General features: G+C 40.7%; 1 pseudogene; it reads left to right on the plus strand.

Annotated features, from left to right (window-relative positions):
* LOC135202355 (adipocyte plasma membrane-associated protein Hemomucin-like) overlaps positions 1-27,154 on the plus strand; it is a 171,263-nt pseudogene that overhangs the window by 19,172 nt on the left and 124,937 nt on the right.

A 27,154-nucleotide genomic window follows, 5' to 3' on the forward strand; every position in this document is an offset into this window, starting at 1 on the left:
GAAGATAGCCTCTGGTGCTTGGTCAAGGATCTGAAAAGACCCATTTTGAAGAACGCACTAACGTTTTTCATTAAAGATGTAATTAAGGAGGCTCATCTCTCCTGTGGTGATGAGCACTTTAAGCTCCTCAGAGTGAAGGCGCATGAAGTGAGGGCCATAGCACCCTCAATGGCTTTTCACAAGACGTGGTCTCTCCAGGCTCTTATAGAGTCCACTTACTGGACTGGAGGTGTAACTCTGTCTTCGTCCTGTGCTCATTACCTTAAAGAAGAAGTGAGGGGTTACATATGAGAAGTGCTTCTCACTCGGAGCTTACGTATCCGCGATTCAGTGCTGGGAAGAGGAGCTGAGGTTAATCCTTAGTTTAGCTTAATTTTTTCTATTTTAGCTTTTGTGGTGTTTGTTTTATGGTCGATTGAAAGAGGGTATAGGAAGAACCCCCCTTTCAATTCCTAGCTCTAACATTCGTTACGGGATGGTCCAGGTGTTCGGGGGATTGACTTTAGTGCTCCTCGTTTTTTTTGGTAATTAAAAACCTAAAACTCTGTCATGTAAGAGGGCTAGCCCCCATTGATATGATACACGACAAGGCTCTGTCCATATAAGTGGGTCAGCCCCCATGACACGATCCATATAGGCTCTGTCGCGTAAGCGGGCTAGCCCCCATTGACATGATCCAGAAGGGCTATTCAGTCATAGGTCCCTACCTCGCTGAAGCTCTTGAGGCATGCAGACTCATAGACAGTAATCAGGCATGCAGACTCATAGACAGTAATCATGAAGTCTTCTGCCCAAACCAGGTAAGAAACCAAGGATATATATCCTACAACATCTGTGTTTCCTGTTTTTATTTTGTAGTTAGCTGTCTCTTGGCCTCCACCAAGGGTGCCAATCAGCTAAGTATATATCTGCTGGGTAAGTTGCATGTACAAAAATGATATTGTTAAGATACAATAAGTTTTGTACATACTTACCTGGCAGATATATACAATTAATGGCCCCCCACCAGCCTCCCCTCAGGAGACAGGTGGAAGAGAAAATCTGATTAGAAAACGGGAATGGTTTTGGATCCCGCCACCCAGCGGCGGGAATGGTAGATCACCTGACCTACCTATTGCGTGTGCAGCGAGTTTTGAAATTCTGCCAGGGACGACGGAGTCTATAGCTAAATATGTACGTATCTGCCAGGTAAGTATGTAAAAAACTTTATTGTATCTTAACAACTCATGTTATAATTTTTCCTAACTATACAAACCTGAGGTCCTTTACATATAGTCCCACTCATGCCACCCCTCACTCTGCATTTTTCCTGGGCCTAAAGCAAAGTGACTCCTCTCCTCGCAGTCGAGCTGACCACCAACTGCGGGACAAGCAGTTAACTACCGAACTCCTTGTTTCGAAGCTTACGACCAGTTCAGCTGCTGCTAAGTACCATTCCTATTGTTAAAGGACCTCAGGTTTGTATAGTTAAGGAAAAATACAATTTTCGACAAATTGTTATGTTGCCTAACCTAGAAGGGTGCGTAGGTGCGGTAGTAGTTTCAAGTTTTATCCTTGTTTTTTCTTAATAGAAAACATCAGGATGGCTTGCCTAGAAAAATCAACATAAAATTGAGAAAAAGATATACTAGTATTAGTCAACTTATTACTCTTATTTGTTTTCCTTCAACTTTATTTAGTACCTCTACAATTCAGTGTGCTGCTGGCTTATTTAAGCTATTTTGTGTGTAGTGTGCTACCATGTTCATCTAAAGTTATCATTTATTTCATTGGTATCTGAATTTACCTAATTAACATTCTTTCTCTGCATCTATTCCCACTCCTATGTGGGGTCGATGTTTCTGACACCTTTCCTTCACCTGGCTCGATCATGCACTTTGTCCTCTGAAAGTTGTTTGTCTCTCAGATCATTCTTTAACAACAACAATGTTTAACCACTTTCACTACTCTTCCTCTCACTCTTCCCACTAGGCACCTCCATCTGCATCACTCTCCCCCTCCCCTAAATAGGCCCTGTCTCATTCCTTATCACCACACGGCATACCACTGGAGTCTTCTTTCGGGGGCCTACTGTGGTAGTTTAACACTTTAGTGGTTCCCATTATTCTTTCATTCATGATCCTATCCATATTTTTCACTCCACATTTTTATCTAAGCATTTTCAGCTGTGCTGTGTTTACCCAAATTAATGTCATGTAGAAAATAAGGTAGAACTTTGAATATGAGCAGTATAGCATAGAACTGACTAATATTTGATAAATAGATAAATTTTTAAGCAAGGCTGTTCTTTGTTTGATCCTAAATTTATGTACTAGAAGCCAGTAGCTTTCCATCTCAGCTTATTACACCTTCATGGGCTGCAAAGCCTATTCTCCAGGTCAGGGTAAATTATGTATGTAATGAGCCCACCAGGAATGCATCTAGTCTAACCTCACTTATGATGTAGCCTATAGTTGGTTCACTTAAGGTGGAATCTTGGGTGAGCCTTACACCTACGAGACGTTTGTTTGGCGGCCGCTGATTGGCTGGGAGCTGCCTACCTCCAGGTACCAGCCAATCAGCGGCTGCCAAACAAACGTCTCGTAAGCATAGGGCTCATCCGAGAATCCACTTTAAGTGAACCAGCTATAGTGCCTTATTAGGCAAGTGTTGCAATGGAGCTTACTCCTCCAATAATTAACTTCATCGCTATGTAAACAACAAATTGCTGTCTGTTTCATTGGATTTTTATTGTTGTGGTAAAAAAAATTAATATTAGTGAATACGTACTTAAGCTAGTTATACAGTAGTCGACATGTGTGCATTATGATTGGAAGTCAATAGTAAGCCTAATTGAAGAGAACATTTCCTAAGTTATGATAATGCCAAGTGTTTTATAGGTATAAAACATAAATACTGTAGTGTGTTATCAGTACACATACCTACTTTAAAATTGTGTTAATGTATTTAGGCACTTTGCATGCAGCTGAGAATGTTATCCATGATTTTATGTGATTTTGCATAAGGGTTATCACGTCAGTCTAATATTCACAATATCACGTTTGGGTGTCCAGATCTCCCCGGGCAGATCAAGGCATGGTGTCCTAGGTTATGATGTATATCATTTGTGATAGTATGTCTTGATCTGCATGTAAGCTGGCCACAAATGTAAAATAGCTTGTATAACTAATGCATTCATGGTTTTCAGTATCTTTGGATGATGGTTTGAGCAAGGCAAAATTTAGGACTGTATTTTGATCAGTATTTTATTTTCCTCCATTATGTGTCAGTTTAGTATATACTTCTCAATTTGTTCTCTTTCAAACCATTACTTGTGTGGAAGCTGTGTTATTTTATGCAATTGAGTGTTGCGATTTGATTTAACATTAAAAATTGGGTTGCCTGTATTTATTTTCAAGTTATCAACCCCCATCTGTGTTTTTCATTGCAGATCATGGGTATTTTACGTTCAGTAGGACGTGTTGTGGTGGACATAACTGTACTCCTGTTGGTTCTAGTTTTATTACCAGGTCTTCCCCCAGATGTGAAATTTTCATATTATGAGTAAGTATGGTACTATAATTTATAACAGTTTATGAAAATGGTTATTCAGATTGGTTTTGTGTAGCTCAGATTTTCATTAGAATTCAGTTTTAGACTGTCATTATGCACTATGCATTCTCAGTGATGAAGAATCAAGAAATATCTCCTGATTTTAAGTCTTAGCACTAGGTTTCTTTATAGGTCCCAGTGCTGGGCTCTGACCCTAATTGTCCTTGATTAGATGACAACTTGCTGATAATATTCTTTGCCCTACTCTGTCACTAGAATGATGAGGTTTAGGTTTCATAAGATACAGTATAAGCTAATGGTGAAGTGTGTGTACTGCATATAAAGTAGACTAATTCCAGTCACCATCTGAACTTGATATTGCTTTTGGTCCAGCATTGATTGGTAAATTGTCTAGGCTTTCCCCATCCTTACATAACAGCACTAGGAATCATCATCTTTTGGTAATAGTCCCTTAAATAGGACCCTTTAGTATCAATACTGCATTTTACTATGAGCCTGTGTATTAGTGGTGTCCGGCAATTCTGCAGCAACTTTATATAGTGTGAGTGGGATATACTAATGTGATAACATGAAATTTTGTATCACATGTTATCCAAGGTTTATTTGGTATTAGATCATAACTCATTTTGTCATCTTTTAGGGTAGATAAAACGTTACCCTTTTGAGGGGGACCATTGGCAAGAATGACTTACTAACGATGCTGACGCATTTTAGATGGCAAGATAACTGGTCCTGAGTCTGTAGCTTCTCGGGACCGATATGAGTTGTTCACAAGTTTGCACATGGAAAAATCCTGAGAGTATGGGGAAAAGAACTTTGACCATTTTCAAACTGTTGCTACTATTGGACCCAGGTTGTGGTAAGTAAAGTTAGTTTTGGTTTTCCTATGATAATTTAATAATTGTATAACTATTATATAGCCATTACAGGAGCAATCTTAGCACATAGTCCTGGGGTTGGCTGTAACTATTAGATTTTTTTTAATTTTTTTTTTAATTTTTTGATAACCATAAAAAGTTGGGAGTGGTACAAACTTTATGGGATGCACTGATACAAAAATTTTTGCCGATATCAATACCTGTTACCTCCATATTACTGTTATATAGGAGAATATATAGTAACTAAAATCATTCTTGCCCTCTGGTTTATTGTATTTTAAAGGTTCGTAAGTTGATCGGTCATATAATTGGGTTATATAACCAGTTTTCAAAGCCTTAAATTTTATTTAATAACTTTATTACCTGGAAACAGTTTGGCTTATATTATGGCTACCATTGGAAGACTTTACAATTTAGGCACAATCTGAAATCACTAATATACTTTACTTTTATTCTGAGTTTTAATTTATACATTGGCTAGAAACAGTTAACAGACTCATTATTTAGATTATGAAAGGTAACTGGTAATGGAAGGGTTAATCCTTTGCCTCATTACAGTACAGAGATTGTTTTTATTGAGTAATCCCAAGAAAAATGAGATACTGGTACACAAATAAAGATAAGATTACAAAGGGAGGGACCAGATTTTGTTTCTCAGGTATAGAATAACAAAATATTCAACTCAAAAAAAGCACAAATCCCTTTGCAAGTTTCCAACTCATACTGGACTAAGTTAAATTATAATTTTATTAAAGATAATATTCAATATAATTATCCTAGAAATGAAAAGTGGTACAGAAAATTGATATTATGCCGGCTAGGCAGCTACTTTGCAAATTGTATTTGAGAAGAAGAAAGGGTACTCTGTATTATAATTTATTGCAATGAAAGTTTAGTACCCTCATATTGTAGTTAAGAAATCCCTAATCAGATGACAAAAGTATCGGCTGGTATTGGCCAGAAATTCACCGATGCTGATACCACAAAAACTAACTGATACCACCGATACCGATACCAGTATTTGGGCACATCCCTAGTAAACTTATTTGAATTTGCTCTGACCTATGGTCTCCTGTAAGTTGTTACTGACTAATGTATCTGCTTGTTATATCTTAGTCATTATGTATGTATAGTCCATTGTAAAGTGCAATATAAGTCATTACATGTGTAGTCCATTGTAAAGTGCACCACTTAATTGATTTTTCTAACATTCTGTCTTTGGCATGATATAATTGAAAGTCTATTGACCCAATTTTAGCTTCTGTTTGCTAATGAACATAATGAAGTAATATGTTTTTTACTAGAAATATCTTGATTTTTGCTTCAGGTGTTATGAATAAATGTACAGTATGAGTAAAAATTGTTAAGACTATACACTGTTTTTTTTTCATATGTCCATCCGCCTGTGGTATTTTTGTATGGTAACACTGCGTCTCGGGCTTTAGATAGTAGTTACATTCAGCTTACACTCAACGATTATAATAATATCCTATTTCGAATATTAACGGTGTAATTCGCATACAGTAGATTATTAAAAGACTTTCCAGTTGTAAATGTACACCCAGATATCCTTTTATTTACCTAAACTTACACATAGCGTAACTATCTAAATGCCCGGGACGCAGTGTTACCATACAAAAACACCACAGGTGGATGGACAAATGAAAAAAACAGAGTATAGATAGGGGAGCTTTGAAGAAATAGACATCCTGGCCTGTAATATAATTATCTACATTTTTCATGGAAGGTAATTTATTTTAACTCATTGTTTCTAATATATATGCTTTTTGGGAACATCTTTGTATTTGGAAGAAATATGTTAGTACTGCACATGTTATCCCTATGAAGTGCTTAACTTGGTACTATAAACTGTCCTGCATTGAAATAACAGATGTGATTAGAGTGAAGAATCCAGCATTATTTTGTTTTGTATTTGAAGTGTCTTAGGAGCTGGTTGAAGTAATGTATATGTACATCAGATTCAATAAAAAATATGCATATATTAGCTTTTGCGGTCTGAATGTGTGTGAATGTGTAGTATTTGGCTGGGACTGAAATGAAAAAAGTTGTGTTCCTACATGAATACGAACCATCGGTCTTTACATAGGAATTACCATTAGCGCAAGCTGGAGCAGGCTATTTTGCACAAAGTTGTTCAGTAGTTGCGCACCTTCCTTCGTTGAGTCGCAAAACCACTTGCCTTATAGACTCGTTCCCTCTGCCCGATTGCTTACTGGCTGTTTCTACTCCTCATCCTGGTTTTTTCCCGTGAACATGGGTCTTCTTCAACCTTTTGTGTCCCTCCCCTGGGCTCCAATGGACGCGTGCTGCTACAATAAGCGTTCATGGTTCCTGGACTGTGACACTGCCTACAGAGAGAGAGAGAGAGTAGGTGTGCAACTTTGCAGATATTGAAACTTCTACAAGAGATTGTGCTTTTCTGCAAGTTGTGATGTACTTTTGTGTGTTTTCCTTATTTAAGTAAAGTGGAATTATGTATTGTGTGGAATACATGTATATAATGTATTGTGTTTTGTTGTTTGTATGTAGTTGTGAATTGTGAAAAGCATTTTGTTTGGTTGTTTCATGTTTTTAATTGTAAATATACATGTCAGTAAAACTTGAGTGCAAATGACTGGTCGTCATTTGTTTTTGTAGGTCTGGTAACTAGCCAAACTGCTTGTGTTAGTTAGGAACTGCATGATGAGCAGTCATGCTTAAAGTCCCTACCAGAGTGTATGTAACTCTTGTGAATCTTTGGGAGTTGTTGGTGTCTCCAAATTCACTTGAGTATTCCCTTTCATCTAAAAGTTCATTTAGGGAATTTCCTTTAGAAGATATGCATATCTAAATATAAGGAGAATTTCACAGAGTGTCCTTAGATGAGGGTTACAAAATAGAGATTGTCTCAGTTCAGGATAAGAATAATATATCCGTTATTTGAATTAACAGTAAGTTTTTATCATTTATATAGTATTAATTATACAGCACAATGCAGTGTTTTAAATGCAATTTAGATATGAGTAAAGTATTCTGGGTGTGTGCATAAAACTTAGGCTATGATTAGGTTATTAAATTTCAAATTGTTTAAGTTATATGATTCTTGCAATTTGAAATGCTATACTTATTCTGAATGAATCTGAATAAATTGGTGTCGTGACTTGTATATTAGCAATTGGTTGTTATAGCAGTGATCTGTATACATAGTGGTAGACAAACTCAGCTGTCAGGGTTGAGTGGATAGGGACAGAATGGTCCTTACACTGACGTCATGGAAAGATTGTTCAATCTTTGGGGACGAACAGTAATAGATCTCTTTGCAACAGGGCACAACAGGAAGTTGTCAGTGTTTTGGTCAGTCGTCTTGGACCTTGGGCTGCGGCAGAGAATGCCTTTTAGCACCCATGGGACAATCTCAACATGTACGCTTTTCAATCTCAGATGACCCTGGTGCTGAGTGGTACCCGGACCTACTGGCTCTGCTATCTGAGGCACACCATGAACAGAGGTTCTACTAGTCTGTAGAGCCCCTACCTATTCCCATCATGGCTAGAGAATGTCCAATGTCTCCTACGAGTGAGAGGCGGCTTTTCTTGCCAAACAACATCGGAGATGTCTGGATATCTTGGGAAATCCTCTGCAGATGTTTATCAAGGGAAATGGCCTTCGACTGCGGTTGGTGTTGTGAAAGGGGTTTTGCTCGGTCAGAGCTACTGTTCAGCAGGTAGCGGACTTTCTAGTCTTCCTTGCTGAGAGAAGCATCTCTGTCTCAGCAGTTTAAGGGCTACAGAGCTGGCCTGGGCTTGGTCCTACACCTAAAGGACATAGATCTCTCTTCCTCTTGGGAGAACCCCATTTTATGAGAAGCTTTGATAAGATTTGCCCTCCCAGGGAACTCAGGCCTCCCAAGTTGGATGTGACTCGCCCTCTAATAAGCCTGACTTATGTACCTTACAAGCTTCTATGAGTCATCAGACAGGGATCTAACCCTCAAGGCTGTATTTCTGTTTGCCCTTGCATTGGCAAAGAGAGTAGGCAAACTTCATGGACTTTCTTATAACATTAAACACTCAAGGGGACAGGGATCTGTTCCTTCAAATTTATTCCAGAATTTGTGACGAAGACTCAGGATCCATCGGTCCCTGATGCCAGACCTCAAGTCCTTTTTGATTCTCTCCTTAGAGGACTTTGTAGGTAACAATCCAGAAGAGATGCTACTTTGTCCAGTTTCAGTTGTTGCAGCACTATCTTAAAATGGATCTTTAGCAAAACTCAGTGGCCTGAGTGTTGACAACTTTTTGTTAGCAATTAGGCTATACCAAGAAAAGAGGTGTCCATGAACTCAATACTAATCCTTTGAGCTTCCTGAGACCATCAAGAGGGCATGTGCAATGTCAAACGAGGAGAACTCGGTTACGTTCTGGCTCAGAGCTCACGAAGTTAGGGCATTGTGCCTTCCCTGGCATTCAAAAAGAACCAGTCTGTATATCAGGTGCTGAGAGCAGGAGTGTGTTAATGTCAGACGACGTTCACACTCCTTTTACTTGAGGGACATTGCTCATAGTCCTTGGACAACTTTTCCTTGGATCCTGTGGTGGCTGCTCAACAAGTTGTGTAGCTCATCCAGTTCCCCTACTGGAACAGGTAGCATCTGGTCCAAAATGTAGGGTAGTAGAAATGAAGGTGTGCGCGTGTGGTGTGTGTGACTGGCCTCCCTCCTTTCTCGTTCTTGTACTTCCTCTCCAGCAGGCAGAGGATAGGTTCCCAGACCGTCATACGCTGGATGGACGCAGATGTAGGTGAGTGATCAGCCTTTATTTTTTCATTGTTATGATCTAATAGAAGCAATTCCTGCCCTCTTTCTAGCAAGGGGGAGAAGGACGGACAATAAAACAAACTTGTTACTTATCTTAGCTTTATTATCTCAGACACAATGTTCTTCCCAAGCCTTTTCAGAGTAAAGCTTTCAAACCCATTATTCTTTGAAAAGCCCAGAAGTCTGATAGTCGAGCACACTTTTGTTCCCACCTGATCAGAGGCATGACACTGTTCCTCTGCTCAACATTGTACAGCCAGGAAAAAGTTGTAGGTGAGGCGAACCATCCAGGAATCGGCCCACCAATTGGTAATTCTTCCTATGTAAAGACTGATGGTTTGTATTCGTGTAGGAACAAATGCCAAAAGACTGATGGTTTGTATTCGTGTAGGAACAAATGCCAAACTTTAAAAGTAATTTGTATTTTCACACAATCAACTTACCTGTCAGATATATACATAGCTAAGACTCCGTCGTCCCAGCTATAGGTTATTCTGCCAGGTAAGTATGTATGAAACTTTAGTGTATCATAACAATATCATTTTTCCTAACATACAAACCTGAGGTCTTTACATAAGCTGCCCACCTCTAGCCACCCCATCATTCTTTACATGGGCTATAAGGCAAGTGGTTACGCAACAGGCTTGTATATTTGGAGAAATACAAATTACTTTTAAAATTTATTTCAAATGTTGACATGTTACATACCTGTTGAAAAAAATTTATTTTTTCTTTTTGCTAATCTTTTCCCTTTAAATGTCAGTACAGGTACATATATGTCTGCTCCTATATGCACTTTACCATGTAATGCCTAATTCAGTTTCCACTGAAAGTAGATGATGGTGTTTACGTATTACTGTAATTATATATGTAGCATGACTCACTCATGCTGCATTACAGCTTGCTTCAGATTTATTTGGGGTATGTTTTACTTTGCTTATTGTTCAATTTGTTTGTTTTCTTTTGTAAATGTGGTTGCAAAACCAAGGTAAAAGGTTGAAACTCAATGTTTTTTCATTAAAAAGCTTAAAAAGAGCGGTAGGTTAGTTTCTACATAGCATTACTCTGTTTATCCTAAAGGACTCTTATCAACCCTTCCAACTTTCAGTTTCAGTACCTTTCGTGTTAGAGAAATCATGTCTTTATGTTTTATAAAAAAATGTGTCTTTTTTTATGAACAGATGGACCTTGGCAAGAGAGTATTTGTGGGCGTCCGTTAGGTCTGCGATTTGCACCGACGGCAAACTGATAGTGTTGATGCATATCTAGGACTGTTTGCCCTTGATGTTGAGACTGGTGAGCGAAAATTGAAAATTCATTTTGTATAATAAACTGCCTTTTGTTCATATACGAAACAAACCTTCGGTCTTAACTATACGCACCTGTTGTTCCTTTACAGGGAAGACAGGTCAATCCAGATGTTGTGAGAATAAGACCTGCTTAACCTTAGATCAGTTGAAGATGGAATGCCCCTCACTTACCTGTCAAGAAGCTGCTACATGGGAATCAATGGCTTCTATCTTTCAAACGGCTCAATAGTTCGATTTTTGGTCAACAGTGGTGGCGAAGATTACGTCTTAAGAGTCAACCAGATTAGAGTATAGGACAACCTTTATCAGATTGCTTCAATCTGGTTTCAAAGCGATTTCACTTTTGGCAAATTGGAGTTGCCAATGTAGGGGCTTATATCCTGTTGATGAGGGAGATGCATCATTGGCCAAATTAAGCCATACTGTTAGATATGGACTCTCTCTTAGCTATTCGAAATGGGGATATCTTAGAGTAGACGTTTTCTGTTACCAAAGGACATACTAGAAAGCTGCAGTGGATGAGAGATGCATCATTGGCCAAATTAAGCCATACTGTAGATATGGACTCTCTCTAGCTATTTCGAAATGGGGATATCGTTAGAGTAGACGTTTCTGTACCAAAGGACATACTAGAAGCTGCAGTGGATAGAAGAAGGATGGATACCAATGATAGATTAGTTCAACAGGCAGTTAGTAAATGCCTGGAAACTGTCCTGATGAAAATAAGACAATTACAACAAACACCACATATGAGAGTAGTGGGGTCTAATCCCTCCCCCAAGTCAGCAAGACCTTCTCCAAGGAAGAAATTGCCTCAGCGGCCCTTTCACAATTGAGCAAGTAGAGGAGGGGCATTAGTGGCAGAGGGAGGGGTGTGAGACAGTAGACTGGGCACCTCTCCCCACTGTCACACCAGTGGGGGAATGCCCTGGCAAGTTATTGGGAGGTTGTGGCAGAGATTTGGAGTAGACCGATGGGTAGTGGAAGTGCTCAGAGTGGGTTATCTGAACTCATTTGACTTTACTCCACCCCTTGCAGAACAACTTATTCTGCAAGAAGTAGGGAAGATGATGGAGGTGGGTTTTGGGTTTTTACAGCCACATTTTCCTTGCCCTCTAGGCCAATAGAGATTGGAGGACAGTTATAGATCTGTCAATGTTGAATCTTTTTGTAAGGAGGACGAGATTCAAAATCGAGACCCCAAGGACAGTTCTAGCAGCAGTCAGGGACAAGGATTTTATGCTGACAATAGACTTGAAGGATGCATACTTCCAGATTCCAATCCATCATTCTTCTAGGAACTTTCTCCGCTCTAGTCTGGGCAGAGGTTTTTCAATTCAGATTCTGTGTTTCGGGTTGACAACGTCTCCTCAAGTATTTACAAGAGTATTCCCTCTTTTGTATTGACATGGGCTCATGCTCAAGGAATCATATATTAATAAGGTACCTGGACGATTGGCTGAGTGATGATCAAAGTCCCAAGAAAAAATTACTTAGGACAGAGATCTCCTTCTCCAGTTTTGTCATAGTTTAGGCATTTTGATAAGTCTGGAGAAGTCGAGTTTGGATCACAGTCAGAAGCTGGTGTACTTAGGAATGATTATAGACACAGTAAAGTTCAAAGTTTTCCCTTCCGATCAGAGGGTTGAAAAATGCAAAGAAGTAGTAAATTCCTTCCTGAAAGGAAACACAACAAAAGGAAAGCAGTGGCAAGTAGCTTAGGAAGACAACAATTTAACCGTAGGGTACCCCTTCAACAGCCCTCTCAGTTCTGCTGTTCTCGGTTTTTTTCTCTTTTTTGAGGGAATCAAACATGTACCTTTAGTATGCATCCAAAACACATTTTGCTGATTTAAATTTCTTTGGTTTCCCATTCAGTTTTGTGTTGTCTGCTAGAAAAAATGCATGATAGCATCATTTGTGAACAAATTTGAACAAACAAGCAAAGGAAGTAGCATAGCTCATACAAGCCAAACTTGAAAATTTATATGATGAATATGTTGGGACTGAGTTTTAATTGACTTCTTCACCTATCTGTCACCCTGGTTTTATTCTTAAGATCAGCTTGTCAGCCAAATGAAAATTGGCAGTAATGGAAATTTATGGTAACCGAGACTTTTGTGGAGTTTCTTTAAAGTGCCATATCTTTTATTTTGTATGAAGTGTTTTTTTATTTTAGTAACAAATTATAGAAGCTTCAATATTGTAAAGATTTTTCTTTATTACTTGTAATACTTGGTTTTATATCTTCCCATAGTAATCCCAACTACCATTCAATCTAGTATAGCGCTTTCAAATATTTTATAAACGTTTTGCTGTTCATTTAAGAAATTTAATGTAAATATATGATTCCTTTAGAGTCTCTCAGCCTTGTGCTCTAAACTTAGTTTGTATTCACAGACCTTTCAATTCTCTATGTGGGATTACTTCATCCTTCCCTCCCTCAATGAGAGAACAGTTATTGAATAGTGCAGCAAGATGTGGGATGCCTCCACCCACTGTAGACTGGTGCAACTTCGAGCACAAGGGATGCCAGGCTGCTGGTCACAGTCTCTCCATGAACAGAGCCATCCCTCCTTGCCTCCATGACCAAGACAGATGGCCTTAGCTCTCCCTGCCTGCTCATGTCAGTCCATGAAATCCCTTATTACTGTGCCTGAGTGAGTCAGTGTCAGTCTTCAAACTGCTAACAAATTTCAGCTCCGGCCCATGGACATTTGGTCAAAGAACATTTGGCCGAAATGTAGTAGTCATACCTACATATGTCACACCTGCAATTGTTCTGTTAATTATAACAAGCAATCTTAACAGTTCAAAAACAATAGGCATTTACTTTGAGTTTACCATCTCAATTGTTGAATTGGGTAACTACCATTTTCAGCTCAAACACTTTGAACTGGCCATGCTCAAACAAACCGAAAAAACAAACTTTGTTAGTACCAACCTACCTCGAGACTGATACAGTTGCTGGTCAAAAGTTTTAAAGCTAAGTTCATTCTTCCCCAGTTTTTATTTTCAGTGCCTGCTATATGTATTTATATTCATGTACTATATTAATATGTATATATATATATATATATATATATATTATATATATATATATATATATATATATATTATATATATCTATATACTATATATCTATATGTATATATATATATATATATTATATATATATATATATATAATATATATATATATATATATATATATATATTATATATATGATATATACACACACACACACACACTATCACCCACCCTTCTACTTGCTGTTAATTTTTGAAGCTAAGGAAAGAGAAATTAAATTGGGAGTTAACAATTGAGATGGTAAATTCTGGGGTTACAGAGAGATCACTGAAGAAGTATCAGGTATTAAACACAGGGCTTGTGTCTATCATTGAGAAATATGAGGAGTATAAAAAAAAAATTTCTGAGAGCAATTGCGCACAATCTTTAAATACCTATGAACATACATCTTACTGTATTTAAAAAAAAAATTTTATGGTGTTATTTTTTGGCAATAAACTGTTAATTGAAATACTTAAAGTATTTTTTGTTACTAGTCACACTTGTAAAATTTTCAGCTAAATGTCTGTTGACCAAATGTCCATTTGGCTGAATGTCTGCCGGCTAAATGTCCATTGGTTGAATGGCCAGCCAACGGACGTTTTTGGCTTCTATTAGGGCTTACAGTGCAATAACTCCACTGATGCTGCCAACATACCACTGTTGCCTCTAAAGATGCATCCCCAGGCTACAGACACCCTTTACCCTAGAAATGGATTTAACAACAGATAGGCCCACCACTCTTCCACAGTGAGCACCACGTCTGGTAATTCATTTGTTGCATAGTGCTCCATTGCACTACAGCTATGGATTCCTACTTATTGCAATCACTTCTCCATGAATTTCTCAATTGTTCATGTACAGAACAAATTTTTGGCCTTAACATTAGGATTTACTAGCGCCAAGCTGGAAACCGTAGATTAAATTAAATTGTGAGATCAGGACTATTGGCATCTATACCATGTCACGGGGCATGTATACCCAGAATGCCCTTGGCGTCCTGTGACCCACCAGTTATTTTCCTACCGCCTTTAAGATAGGACGTTTTTACTGTATTTGATTTAAAGCCAGTTTTCAGTTTGCCCGTTTTTATCCATTTCATTTCATTTTTCTTATTACTTTTTCTTTCTCTTAGTGTGCTCAGTGTGAGTGTGATCGGTAAGAGTTTATAAGTGGTAAGATGAAAATTTTCGCTTCACCATCGGGATCTGCCATTTCGAAGAGATACAAAGGAAATGCCCCGGAGTCAGTGGCTTTCCGTGTCTAGGTTCCTAACTTCGGTGTCAACGGATCCTTATCAAACTTGTAGTAGGTGCAGGGAAACGTATGTACAATTACTAATCCATGTTCTGTTTGTCGGGGGTTGGTTGGTATTTATTGTATCGGCAATATACCAGACTGCTCCATATGTTTCACCACCTGCTTTTGATTTGTCCCATACCCCTTCGGTTTCTCTTAGCGATCGTTATCGGAACTTCATGAGGGTTTTTTTTTTTTTGTAATTTTCTGCATAATATGTACGCTCCTTTGTTCCCAGCAGGAAGGGGGGAGGAGCATCGCCATCTTTGTTCCAGGTGCGGCTTCCGAAGCGCATGGTGGAAGGTACATGGGCGGCGCAGCCTACCAGGCGTACCAACCTTGGAGGGTTTGCTGTCGCATTACATGGTGTGATGGTAATTGCTTCATAGCAAAGAAAGTTAAAGGCAAAGGAGAAACCGCATTTTTCTAGAAGTTCGGCACAGTAAGGAGGTTTTTCTCGCCCACGTTGTTGGAGGCGCCTGTAACCTGTTTCTCGCGGCTGTTCTGGAATCGTCGGACGTGTTGTGGAGCACAAAACACGCGCCAATTGTGTTGGAGAAATGCCGCGTTTTCTGATGCAGTACCGTCATCTAGATTCATCTAGGGAGTCCTAGTAAACTCGGGAGTTTGTGACGCTCGCCGTAGGCTCCGCCTCCAGAATGCCGTATAAATACGACGAACGAACTTTGGAGAGGCAGTGATCGTAGAGAAGGGAAGAGTTATCGTAAAAGAGAGAGATCACAGTTAGTCACAGAGAGATATCCTCAGTAATAGCCACAGATAGAGATTATCAGTGAAGAGATCATCAGCAGGGATCGTCAGAGAGAGACTAGAGACGAAGGAACCGACGAAGTATCAATCAAAAGAATAGTTGTTCGAGAGTTGATTGGATATTGGTCTAGTCGTCTCAGGAGTGGATGGCCGTGTTTTCTCGACGTCGAGCAGACTTCAGAGAAGAAAAGGTCCTGCTACAGGTTTTGGGGTTGGGAGTTCCTGCCTTTCAAGTAGACTAGTTTCTGCAATACGGAGTGAAGAGGACGACTGCAATTGCTGCCTACTAAATTTTACTAAGTAGCCAGTACGTCGAATTGCCAAATTGACTAGCAAGTATTGGAATTGCCTCTCTGTTCCTCCCAAGTTCATGCAGTGTAAGATTCTATCTTTTTACCTTTGTTAGTAAGCTTGTAAATAAACCTTTGTTGTGTTAGTGTTTCTTTCTATATTCGTATCCAGTTTCAACTGTTGGTGTTGATATTTTTTTTATTATTTCATACCAAACCTGAAGCGGACCTCTCTCAGAGGCCGTAACATTGTGTCGACCCTTTCCTCCAGGATATTTCGACACCGTAACATTGTCTCTGAGATCTCAGAGTCCGTAACATTGTGGTGACCTTGCCTAGGCTATCAACACTAACAGTTTGAAACAGGAATATAGAAAGAATCAGAATGAGTGAGATTGGTGAAAGAGTTTATTGAGTCGGGTAAGCTACTAGGTATAGAGGGGAATGATCTCCGTGAGTATGTTGAAAGGAAAGGGAAAGAGAGGGAAAGTATGAGAGAGAAGTGAGAGGATGCGCAAGAGAGAGAGATGTTGGTAATGCAGCAGGAGAGAGAGAGAGAAAGAGCATATGCATGATCAGGAAGAAAGGGAAAAGGGAATTTTGACAAAGGAAAAATCTATTTCTGGGCAAGGGCCCGTGTCGCCCTGGGAAATATCCTTTAGTTCATATTTCTAAGGTAAATATTGCTAACATTACCAGAGAAAAACCAAAATGGGATGTCAGAGTATTCTGACTTGCTCACCCTATAAAAAGAGGGTGTCGGTATGGATTGGGCGAGTGAAACCACTACCACGGGCTCTTGTCATTTAGATCCCTCCTTCACAAAATCCTCCTGCTAGATAGGGCTGATACACAGCCCGAGTCAGCGACTACTACTACTAGCGCTCCCACGCCAACACAAGTGCCTCTAGCGGCCATCCTTGAATGTTAGAAGACCAAGCTTGGGCTGAAGGGTGGGATAAAAAAAGGGGAGGATTTCACTGGGCGACACGGGCCCTTGCCCAGAAATAGATTTTTCCTTCGTCAAAATCCCTTTTCTGGGCTCAGCCCGTGTCGCTTCGTGAAATAGTACCAGAGAAATGGCCACAAGCTTGGTAAAAGCCAAATAGTACAAGGTAATAAGAAAAACAAAATATATAAGATGAGTATAATCTAAAAGTACCGTATATACTCTAGGTAACGTGTCGATCTCGCATATCATGCGACCCCAAAATTTTCACCAATAAACACTGGTTTTTGTCATGTATCTCATGTATCATGCGATTCCTTTTCCTTGGTCAGTTCATAAGGTTGGTGGTTTAGCTTGCTAATGGCCGAGTCGTTCAGATGTGTGCTGCTGCTAGTGAAGTTACAGTAATTTTCTTACTAATCTCGAGAATTGAATAGAAGATCTCAAGATTAAAAAAGAATACCAAGATAATAAAATAATTGTAAAAATAACACGCCCTGGAGTCCTAAATCATTCTCTCTCTCTCTCTCTCTCTCTCTCTCTCTCTCTCTCTCTCTCTCTCTCAGATATAAATACTGTAATTTGAGTCTTTCACCAACGGGTATCAGTAAATGTGTAGACATTGTGTGCGTGTTTAAAAAAATGTGCAGTACACACACATTCCGATGTTTCGGTTTTTGGAATTTTTCAATTTCGGAAATGTGAGGTCAGATGCATAATCAAACAAACCACTACTGCAGCAAAAACATTTTTTTCCTTTATGTTTTTCATTATTGTTATTTATTAATGACAGTTTATTTAAATAAATATTAATATAATACTGTTACATGAATGTGAGATAATTAAGATCACCTATAATAAAATAGTGGGACAATTAATATCATATGTTCACTAATAGCTATTATTTTCAAAACAAACATTCCGTAAAATGCAAAAATATATGTACATAACAATCAAAATCTAATAATGTTTTGCAGTTCAACTTGTGAATTTTAACAATAAGTATGACTATATGATATTTTCACCCATATCGATCTTGCAGTTGAAGAGTCGTAAAAATTTTTGAGGATGGTCCGGGGAAAAGGATTTGTACTTTGTGATTACGTATCGCTACAACACCATGTGGTATTTTCATACCACTATATTGATGACGCATCGCTACGACACACTGGTATTTTTCATACCACTATACATTAAAGTTAAAATGATCATATTATATTATTGTTTTCACGAAGAAATAATTATATAAAGAAAATTATAGAGTAAATTTTGCCGTCAGCAGTCAGAAAATCACGAACATGGTAACGTTCAAACCTAGTGTCATCCACGGCATATGTCTATAAATAGAACAGAAGCAGAGGGCAGTCATTGCATAACAGATCTCCATGGCTACCAACCAGCCAATCAGGTGTTAGTTATACTACTCTGTGAATTTCTTAGAATGAACGTTTACACGTAACACACGGGAAGCTAACGATGATGTGTGTGCTTTGCATACAGTACGTAGTTTTTGTTTTTATTAATGTATTTTACTGATTACATGAAGAATACTCTCTCTCTCTCTCTCTCTCTCTCTCTCTCTCTCATCTCTCTCTCTTCTCTCTCCTCTCTCTCTCTCTCTCTCTCTCTCTCTCTCTCTCTCTCTCAGGAAAGATACCGTCAATTCAATTTATCAGTATCTTTTCCTGATAGACAGAGTAAATATTTAGGACTCCAAAGCTTGGCATATGTCAATTATTTTATTATCTTGGGATTTTTGGTTAATCTTGGGATTTTCCATGGTCAAATCTTGGGATTAGTAAGGGGGGGGGGGGAAAAATGCGATTATTTGAGTCGCGCACACCCAAATGAATCGGTTAAGCCTAGCACGCCAAAAATAGTATTTACAAAATGACGAGCTCTCTGGCTGGGCTGTTTTGGTCCACCCACGTGTTTGATCGCATATCTGCCAAATTTATAACAACAACAGAGATAAAACCATTTCTCCCATTACAGATATCAAATATTATCTTTTCCGTTGCGCAGAATTCTAAATAAATTACGTAGGTTCACGATTGATAAAGTTTTTTATGCAATAACAAGAAACGGAGTCAGATTTTCTATCAACATGGCATCTCATTTTTTTGGTGCTGTTGCGAATATTTTCTACCAGTTCCACGTGCGTTTAAATCCATACTGACTGTACAGTCTGGAGGCAGTTCTCCCTTCTACACATCTTGATTTCTTAATATCGTAGGTATAGAATAAATTGGTGAGCAAGGAAATATGAAATAAAGCATAACAATAAGTTTGACGAGTGAGAAAATAAACAATCATATACAGACAGACTCTCTCTCTCTCTCTCTCTCTCTCTCTCTCTCTCTCTCTCTCTCTCTCTCTCTCTCTCTCTCTCTCTCTCTCTCTGAGAAAATAATAGATAGGAAACAATGACTGAATATTGCTTGAATGCGATATGGCAAAGTTTTGGCCTGACTTAAGTGTGGAGTGACTTTGACACCGACTTACAAGTTATTCCTGGTCAGCTCACAGCCATGGATAGACATCAACTTCACAGCCGAGAAAGGGCAATCGTATACAAAATAAATAGGTATGGAAAATGCGAAATGCGAGAGAGAGAGAGAGAGAGAGAGAGAGAGAGAGAGAGAGAGAGAGAGAGCAGGGCCAAATAGGAAGGAGATTAAAGTACCTGGGAATGAAAACCTCTTATAATCTTATAATTATAGCTTCGGGGTTTGTCTCAAGGACATTCAAAGGTCTGTCACACACGGGCAGTTGTTGGTTTTGTAAAATTAGCATAAGGGCAGATTTTTAAAAGCCACGCCAGAGAGCTCGCCACGGTGACAAGACTATACCTTCCATATGAATTGACGATGTCCTATACGAAGATGCAGGAGATGAAGATGAAATGATCAAAGATCCGGAAGATGATGAATATGATGACTGCCTTGATGGCAAAGAATTCAGAGCAGTATTTGATGATACGGACACGGAGAGCGACTTTGGATGATTTTAGTTTATTAATTTTATGCATTTTTTTTTACTTTAATAAATTTTCACTTACCTGCATATCATAAAATGAAAATAATAGTTCAAGTAACAAATGTTTCTTTTACTGAGTAAAACAAAAAGTAAAAAATCCTTCGATGTTGTGCCTTAACCAACTTCAAAATTAGGTTTCAAAAGTCGCATAATATGCGAGTATATACGGTAATTACTATTACAGAAGTTATCGAATATACACTTAAATTAACTTATAGTAACTAGGTTAGCCTTATGATTAAATAACAGGAGTTCATTAAAACTAGACTAATGCTAACTTACGATAACTTACATTAGACAATGATAAAATATATACAATTGTGAGTATTCCTAGCACTAAAATAAGGAAAACATCACGATATAGCCTTTTGGCAGCTAAGGCTCAAAAAGGGTAGAACCTGGTGGCAGGATCACAGGAAGGATGTTAGTGAGGCAGGTAGAAAGGAGATCTGGATCTACAACTAAACTACTTAGACAGTGTCAGGGGAAACTGTGTTTCCCGCTGCCACTGCTGGAAATTTAAGAGATTCTAAGGATTTCAGGTAGTGGCGTCTGAATACTGTCGGCGACTTCCAGCCTGTATACTTTTTTAGATCAAAATTCATGTGTTGGAAATAGTCAATTGAGGTGGCTACTGCCCTAATGTCGTGGACTTTGGGGAACGAATCTGGGTTGGCTTGTTTAATAAAGTATAAGGTATGTTGTCTAATTCCTTTTAAGGAAATAGTGCCACCTTTTTCCCTCATGAATAAGGGACCTGATGATCTAGTAGATGTCCTTGAGAGGTAGGCTCATAAGGTCGTTACTGGACATGGAGAAGGGTCTTGAGGAAGGGGGAGTATCTTCCAAGGAGCCCATCTCATTAAAGGATCCTCGTTTTTGGCCAAGAATTTTCGATCTGGGGAGAGGAGAACTTCTCCTGATGGGAGAAATTCGATATGGCCTGAGTCTCTAGAGAGAGCCGACAGTTCAGATATTCTGGGTCCTGAAGCCAGACTTAAAAGAAATAGTGTTTTCCTTAGGAGTAATATGTAGTTACATGAATAGTTGTCAGTATCTGAAGCCAGTCTGAGAACATCATTTAAGAACCATGAAACTGAGCAAGGTCTCTCTGTTGGTCTGAGCCTAGCACAAGCTTTAGGAATAGACGAGAAATAAGAATCTGTTAAGTCTATTTTAAAGCCAAATTGAAAAATTTTTCTCAGAGCTGACTTATTGGTAGTAATCGTACTGGCTGCTAAACCTTTTTCAAATAAGAATCTGAAGAAGGAGATAGCCAGGTTAGTAGTCATGGTTCGAGATTCTGTTTCCTTCAGGAAATTTGCTAGCTTTTTAACAGCTGCGTCATTTTGACGTAAAGTTGATTCTCTTTTATCCGATTCTAAGAAAAGGATGTTTTGAGGATCAATGTTTGCATCTCTTTTAGCTGTGAACTTCATGAAGTCCATAAAGTTAGGGTTTTGAGAATTCCTGAGGAAGCGAACACAGTCCTCGTTTGTACTGGTTGAGACAGTTTGGGGTTGGGAATCCGTTGAGGCCGGAGACCCAATTCCAGAAGTAGTGGGAACCAGTTGCTCTTGGGCCAATCTGGGGCTACCAGAGCGACTTGCCCTTTGAAAGTCCTGAATTTGTTCAGGACTTTCAACAGAAGATTCACTGGAGGAAAGATGTATACTTTTTTCCACTGATTCCAATCTATGGCATAAGCCAGAGGGTCCAGGTTGGGAGCCACATAGCACGGGAGCTTGTGGTTCGATTGTGATGCGAAAAGATCCACCTGGAGGCCTGGGACCTTTTGGCATATCCACTGGAATGAGCGCCTGTCCAGAGACCACTCCGATTCTAGAGGAACTGAACGAGACAGGGCATCTGCTATCACGTTCCTTACTCCCGCCAGGTGAGTGGAGGATAGATGCCATTTGTACTTGGCTGCTAGTGAGAATATGGCTATCATGACATGGTTCACATGACTTGATTTGGATCCTCCCCTGTTGATGCAGTGTACTACTACTGCACTGTCCAATACCAGCTTGATGTGAGATTTCTTGGCTGGTAGAAACCTCTTCAATGTGAGGAACACTGCCATGGCTTCTAATACATTTATGTGAAGCTGGCAGAACTGAGGGGACCAAGTCCCTTGTACTTTCTTGAATTGAGAGTAGCCTCCCCACCCGCTTAGAGAAGCGTCCGTGTGGATAACCAACACCGGAGGGGGAAATTGAAGAGGAATCGATTTGGATAGATTCTTGACCTCTGCCCAGGGGCGGAGCCGTTTGCGGAGAATTGGCGGGATGGCTGACAACTTGTCCGAGACTTGTTGTTTGCTCTCAAGCGCCAGACTCGGTTTATATCTTTCAACTTTGCCTTCAGTAGAACATCTGTAACTGAGGCAAACTGGAGAGAACCTAGGATTCTTTCCTGGTTTCTCCTTGATGTCTGTTTGCATTTGAGGAATTGTCTTGTTTCTTTGGCTATTTCCTTCCTTTTGGCCAACAGAATTGACAGAGTATGGGAGTTTAAGTCCCATTGAATGCCGAGCCATTGAAAGCGGGAGTCCGGCGTTAGCCTGGACTTGGTCTTGTTTATTTGGAACCCCAGATGTTCCAGAAACTATATTACTTTGACCGTAGCTTTGTGGCATTCTTCGACGGTTGTTGCCCAAATAAGCCAATCGTCCAGATACGCTACTACCATTATCCCCTGAGATCTTAGTTGTTGAACTGCTGACTCCGCCATCTTCGTGAATACCCTGGAGGCCACGTTGAGCCCGAAGGGCATCACTTTGAAGGAGAATGCCTTGTTTCCTAGCCTGAAGCCTAGGTACGGGCGGAAGTGTCTTGCTACTGGGATATGATAGTATGCGTCTGTAAGATCGATAGAGGTGGTGACGGCCCCACGGGGAAGTAAGGTCCGCACCTGCGAGATAGTCAGCATTTTGAACTTGTCGCAACGAATGAATAAGTTTAGACCGGACAAGTCTAAGATTATTCTTTGTTTGGTTGAGCCTTTCTTTGGCATGCTGAACAAGTGACCTTGAAACTTTAAATGCTTGACTTTTGATACTACCCCTTTCTGAAGGAGTTCTTTGGCATACTCCGTCAATTCCGATGTTGGTCTCTAAAGGAAGGTCTTGGATGGAGGGGGACCTTTGATCCAGCTCCATCCCAGTCCTTTGGACACAATACTTTGTGCCCAGTTGCTGAACCCCCATCTGTGGCAATAGAGGAACAGTCTCCCTCCTACTTGAGGGTTCTCACTGACTTGGGGCAGGTCGTGACCCACGTCCTCCCCGGAAGTGCTTGCCTCTGCTAGGTGTTCTTCCGCCACCTCTTTGGCAAAATGAACCCCTAGCCCTGCTGCCTCTTCCAAACCTATTAAAGGGTTGGAACGTTTGCCCTTCAAAGACTGGGTTGAAGGCCGGTGACACCGCAAACGAGGTAGAAGGTTGGTTCTGGAAAGTCAGCAGGAGGAATGGCTGAGACTGACTCTTCGAGGTGGAGGGTTGTACCACCTGAGAGACCGGCACAGCTTGAACCACCTGTTGCTGTTGGGAAGCCTGGAAAGGTGGGAATTTCCTAGGCTTCTTCAGCTTCTTTGCAGAGGAAGAAGTAGGTTCAGTCTTCCTTTTAGCTGACAGACCCCAACGGACCTTAAGGCTCTGATTCAGCCTTGTCGCCTCGTGCTGAACCTCATTGACCAGAGCTTCTGGGAAGAGGTCAGCACCCCAAATAGAAGCCGCGAGCAACTTATTGGGTTCGTGGCGAATAGTCGCCTCTTGCAGTACATGTTTCCTGCAATTATTCCGTGTGACTACAAAATCATACAAGTCGCACTGCACAGTGTGTGTCTGTGCTTTAGCCAACAGCTTAAACAGAGGTTCCGTGCCGTACATTACTGCCGCAACCTCCGTCATTACTAGGGCATTTAATGTCCTCCCTAGCCTGGTCCTGGCATCAAATTCGGCTTGAATCAGATTGTCCGGGAGCCTGGGAAGCCTCTTGCTAAATTGTGCTATCGCACAATCTGGCTTGAGTTTGCCTACCGTGAATATGGCTGGCAGATCTGCCCAAAGTTCTTCGGTGCTTGGAAGGAGAAGGGATGTGGGCTCCGTTTCCCGGAGCTGCGGCATGGGTTCGTCTTTCATGGCGGCTTGGAGAGTCAGCTCCGCTAACTTTGTGGTGAATGGAATAGGTGTCTCTTCGTCCGCCACAAAGATAGTAAAAGGGCTCTTAAAAGCTTGAAGCTTGGTGTTGACACAATCCCAGTCATCCAAGTTCCTCAGCCACTCCCTTTGGCCTGATCTCGGCTGTAGATCACGGTTTCTTTGGGGATCCTGTCCTCCCTTCTCATCGCCGTCTCTGTAAGACGGGCATAACCAATGAATGGTGGCTGTAGATCGGCGGGGTGAAACTCGAAGTCTTCTAGCCTTCGAGTGCCGCAGTCCGGTAACGTCAGCATGCCGTCTTTAAAAGGGGCATACGACGAAACTCTCCATGGGTTATTTGGTGTGAAGGGAGGGAGAGAATCGTAGTCTGGCATGGTTTGCACCGCCATACCAGGTTGTGGGAGTACTGTTGCAGGGTTCTCCCGGAGACCCGCCATTAGATTCTCCTGGTTGGTCAGTCTCTCCGAAATGTTTCGGATCGACTGACCGGACTCCTCAAAGGAAGTAGAGATGCGTGACAACATCTGCTCAAATTTGTCTTGAACTAAGTTATCGACAAAACTCCCCATCTGCTGCATAATAATTGCAGCAAACGCTTCTGTGTCAAAAGGAGCCGGGTCTTTGGACACTGTAGGAGTCTTGGGGCGTGCCCCAGTAGAGGTCGAAGGCTCAGGATTCGTAGAAGCCTGGGCCTTATCCTTCGAGGATTTGCCTCTAGACCCTTTTGAGTATGAAGAAGAAGAGGACTTCGATTTCTCTGCTCCGGGGTGGTGAGCCGAAGGCTTATGAGATGAAGAAGACGTGGTCTTTTTGGACGCTGTCTTCTCAAGGGTCTTCAACTCACGCTTCCCTTTCACCTTAGGGATAGCCTGAGTGGACTTCGGTCTGACCGAAAGTTACTCTCTGAAAAGCCTTGGAAAGAAGTAGAAGACGGTACAGGGGAAGAAGATCCAGAAGGACCCAAGGGAAGCCCTTGAGCCCCCAACAAACCTGCCTCATCCAACATACTACCTGGATCACCTACCGCCATTGGTTCCAAGTTCAAATCTAAAGTTGCCACGTCGTCTGCAATTTCGGGGTTGCTCTGGGCCGCCAGCGCCTGGGCCACCTGAAGCTGGATGATAGGAATATACGGGGCCGCCGCTGCCGGGTCGACGTAGCAGGTGGCCTTGCCTCCTGGGAAGAGACGGACAGCCATATTCTTGTCTAGGATATATGGTTGCCCCTTCGTAACATTCTTGCCAAACCCGCCAACCCAGGCCTTCAGGGTGGTCGATGCGGCGTCCTTCACAGCGGTAGCCTGGAAGAGAGGGTTATTGTAAGCCCTAGGAAGGAAGCCTAAACTTTTTATGATTAATCATATAGTCCAAAATGTCATTGTATCTCTTATAGGAGTACATTTATGTGGTCAAATTTATATAGCAAATAGACTCCGGTATAATCTTACACCGGAGGAAAACTGCTCTACAAGATTGTAACAGATAGAGCATGCTTCATGGTGCCATACCGCTATGTCCCCATAGCAGATGGCGCAGACGGTGTGGGTCCTGCAGACTTTGTGGCCACAGGGGTCCTGCAATATGGCGTTACAGCCGGACTCCTGGCAGTTGGTAGCCTGTAAGTGGACAGATACATGAGTATCAACACTGATTAACAGGACTAGCCCGTTAAGAGATATAACACTCTGCCATATATTTTATCATTGTCTAATGTAAGTTATCGTAAGTTAGCATAATTCTAGTCTTAATGAACTCCTGTTATTTAATCATAAGGCTAACCTAGTTACTATAAGTTGATTTAAGTGCATATTCGATAACTTCTGTAATAATTACTTTAGATTATACTCATCTTATATACAGTGGACCCCCCCGTATTCGCGTTCTCCGGATTCGCGGACTCACACATTCGCGGATTTCTCTCGGGAACCTTTCCCTGCATTATTCGCGGAAAATTTGTGCATTCGCGGTATTTTTCTATGAGAAATATCCACAAATTCCTGGTTTTGGTATCAATTTCATCATAAAATGCACTTTTTGTGATAAAACTATTATAAAAACCAAGTATGAAAATTTTTAGTGGTTTTTCTTAAGTTTTAACTAACAAAATAGGCTGTTTTTAGCGTTTTTATAGGGGTTCCAAACATTCGCGGATTCTAACTATTCGCGGGGGGGTCTGGTACGCATCCCCCGCGAATACGGGGGGACCACTGTATTTCGTTTTTTCTTATTACCTTGTACTATTTGGCTTTTACCAAGCTTGTGGCCATTTCTCTGGTACTATTTCACGAAGCGACACGGGCTGAGCCCAGAAAAGGGATTTTGACGAAGGAAAAATCCATTTCTGGGCAAGGGCCCGTGTTGCCCAGTGAAATCCTCCCCTTTTTTGATCCCACGCTTCAGCCCAAGCTTGGTCTTCTAACATTCAAGGATGGCCGCTAGAGGCGCTCATGTTGGCGTGGGAGCGCTAGTAGTAGTAGTTGCTGACTTGGGCTGTGTATCAGCTCTATCTAGCAGGAGGATTTTGTGAAGGAGGAATCTAAATGACAAGAGGCCCATAGTAGTGGTTTCACTCGCCCCAGAAACCATACCGACACCCTCTTTTTATAGGGTGAGCGAGTCAGAATACTCTGACATCCCATTTTGGTTTTTTCTCTGGTAATGTTAGCAATATTTACCTTAGAAATATGAACTAAAAGGATATTTCACGAAGCGACACGGGCTGAGCCCAGAAAAGGTACGTATGCATGAGCAGGAAGAGAGAGAAAAAGAGCGTATGCACGAGTTAGAAATCGCCCTGTTAAGACAAAGCACTCTTAACAGTCAGTCAGGCCAGAACGAAATCGAAACTAATAGGTTAGGTATGAGTGCAGTGTTGAAATTAGTACCAAAGTTTGATGAGGAAGATGTTACAACATATTTCATGATAAGTTAATGGAACGAGTAGGTTCTCCTAAAGAAATGTGGACTTTATATTTGCAGTCAGTTTTGAGTGGTAGGGCACTTACTGTGTTTTGTTG

This window comes from Macrobrachium nipponense, chromosome 30 (genome assembly GCF_015104395.2).
Source record: "Macrobrachium nipponense isolate FS-2020 chromosome 30, ASM1510439v2, whole genome shotgun sequence".
Taxonomy (NCBI): Eukaryota; Metazoa; Arthropoda; class Malacostraca; order Decapoda; family Palaemonidae; genus Macrobrachium; species Macrobrachium nipponense.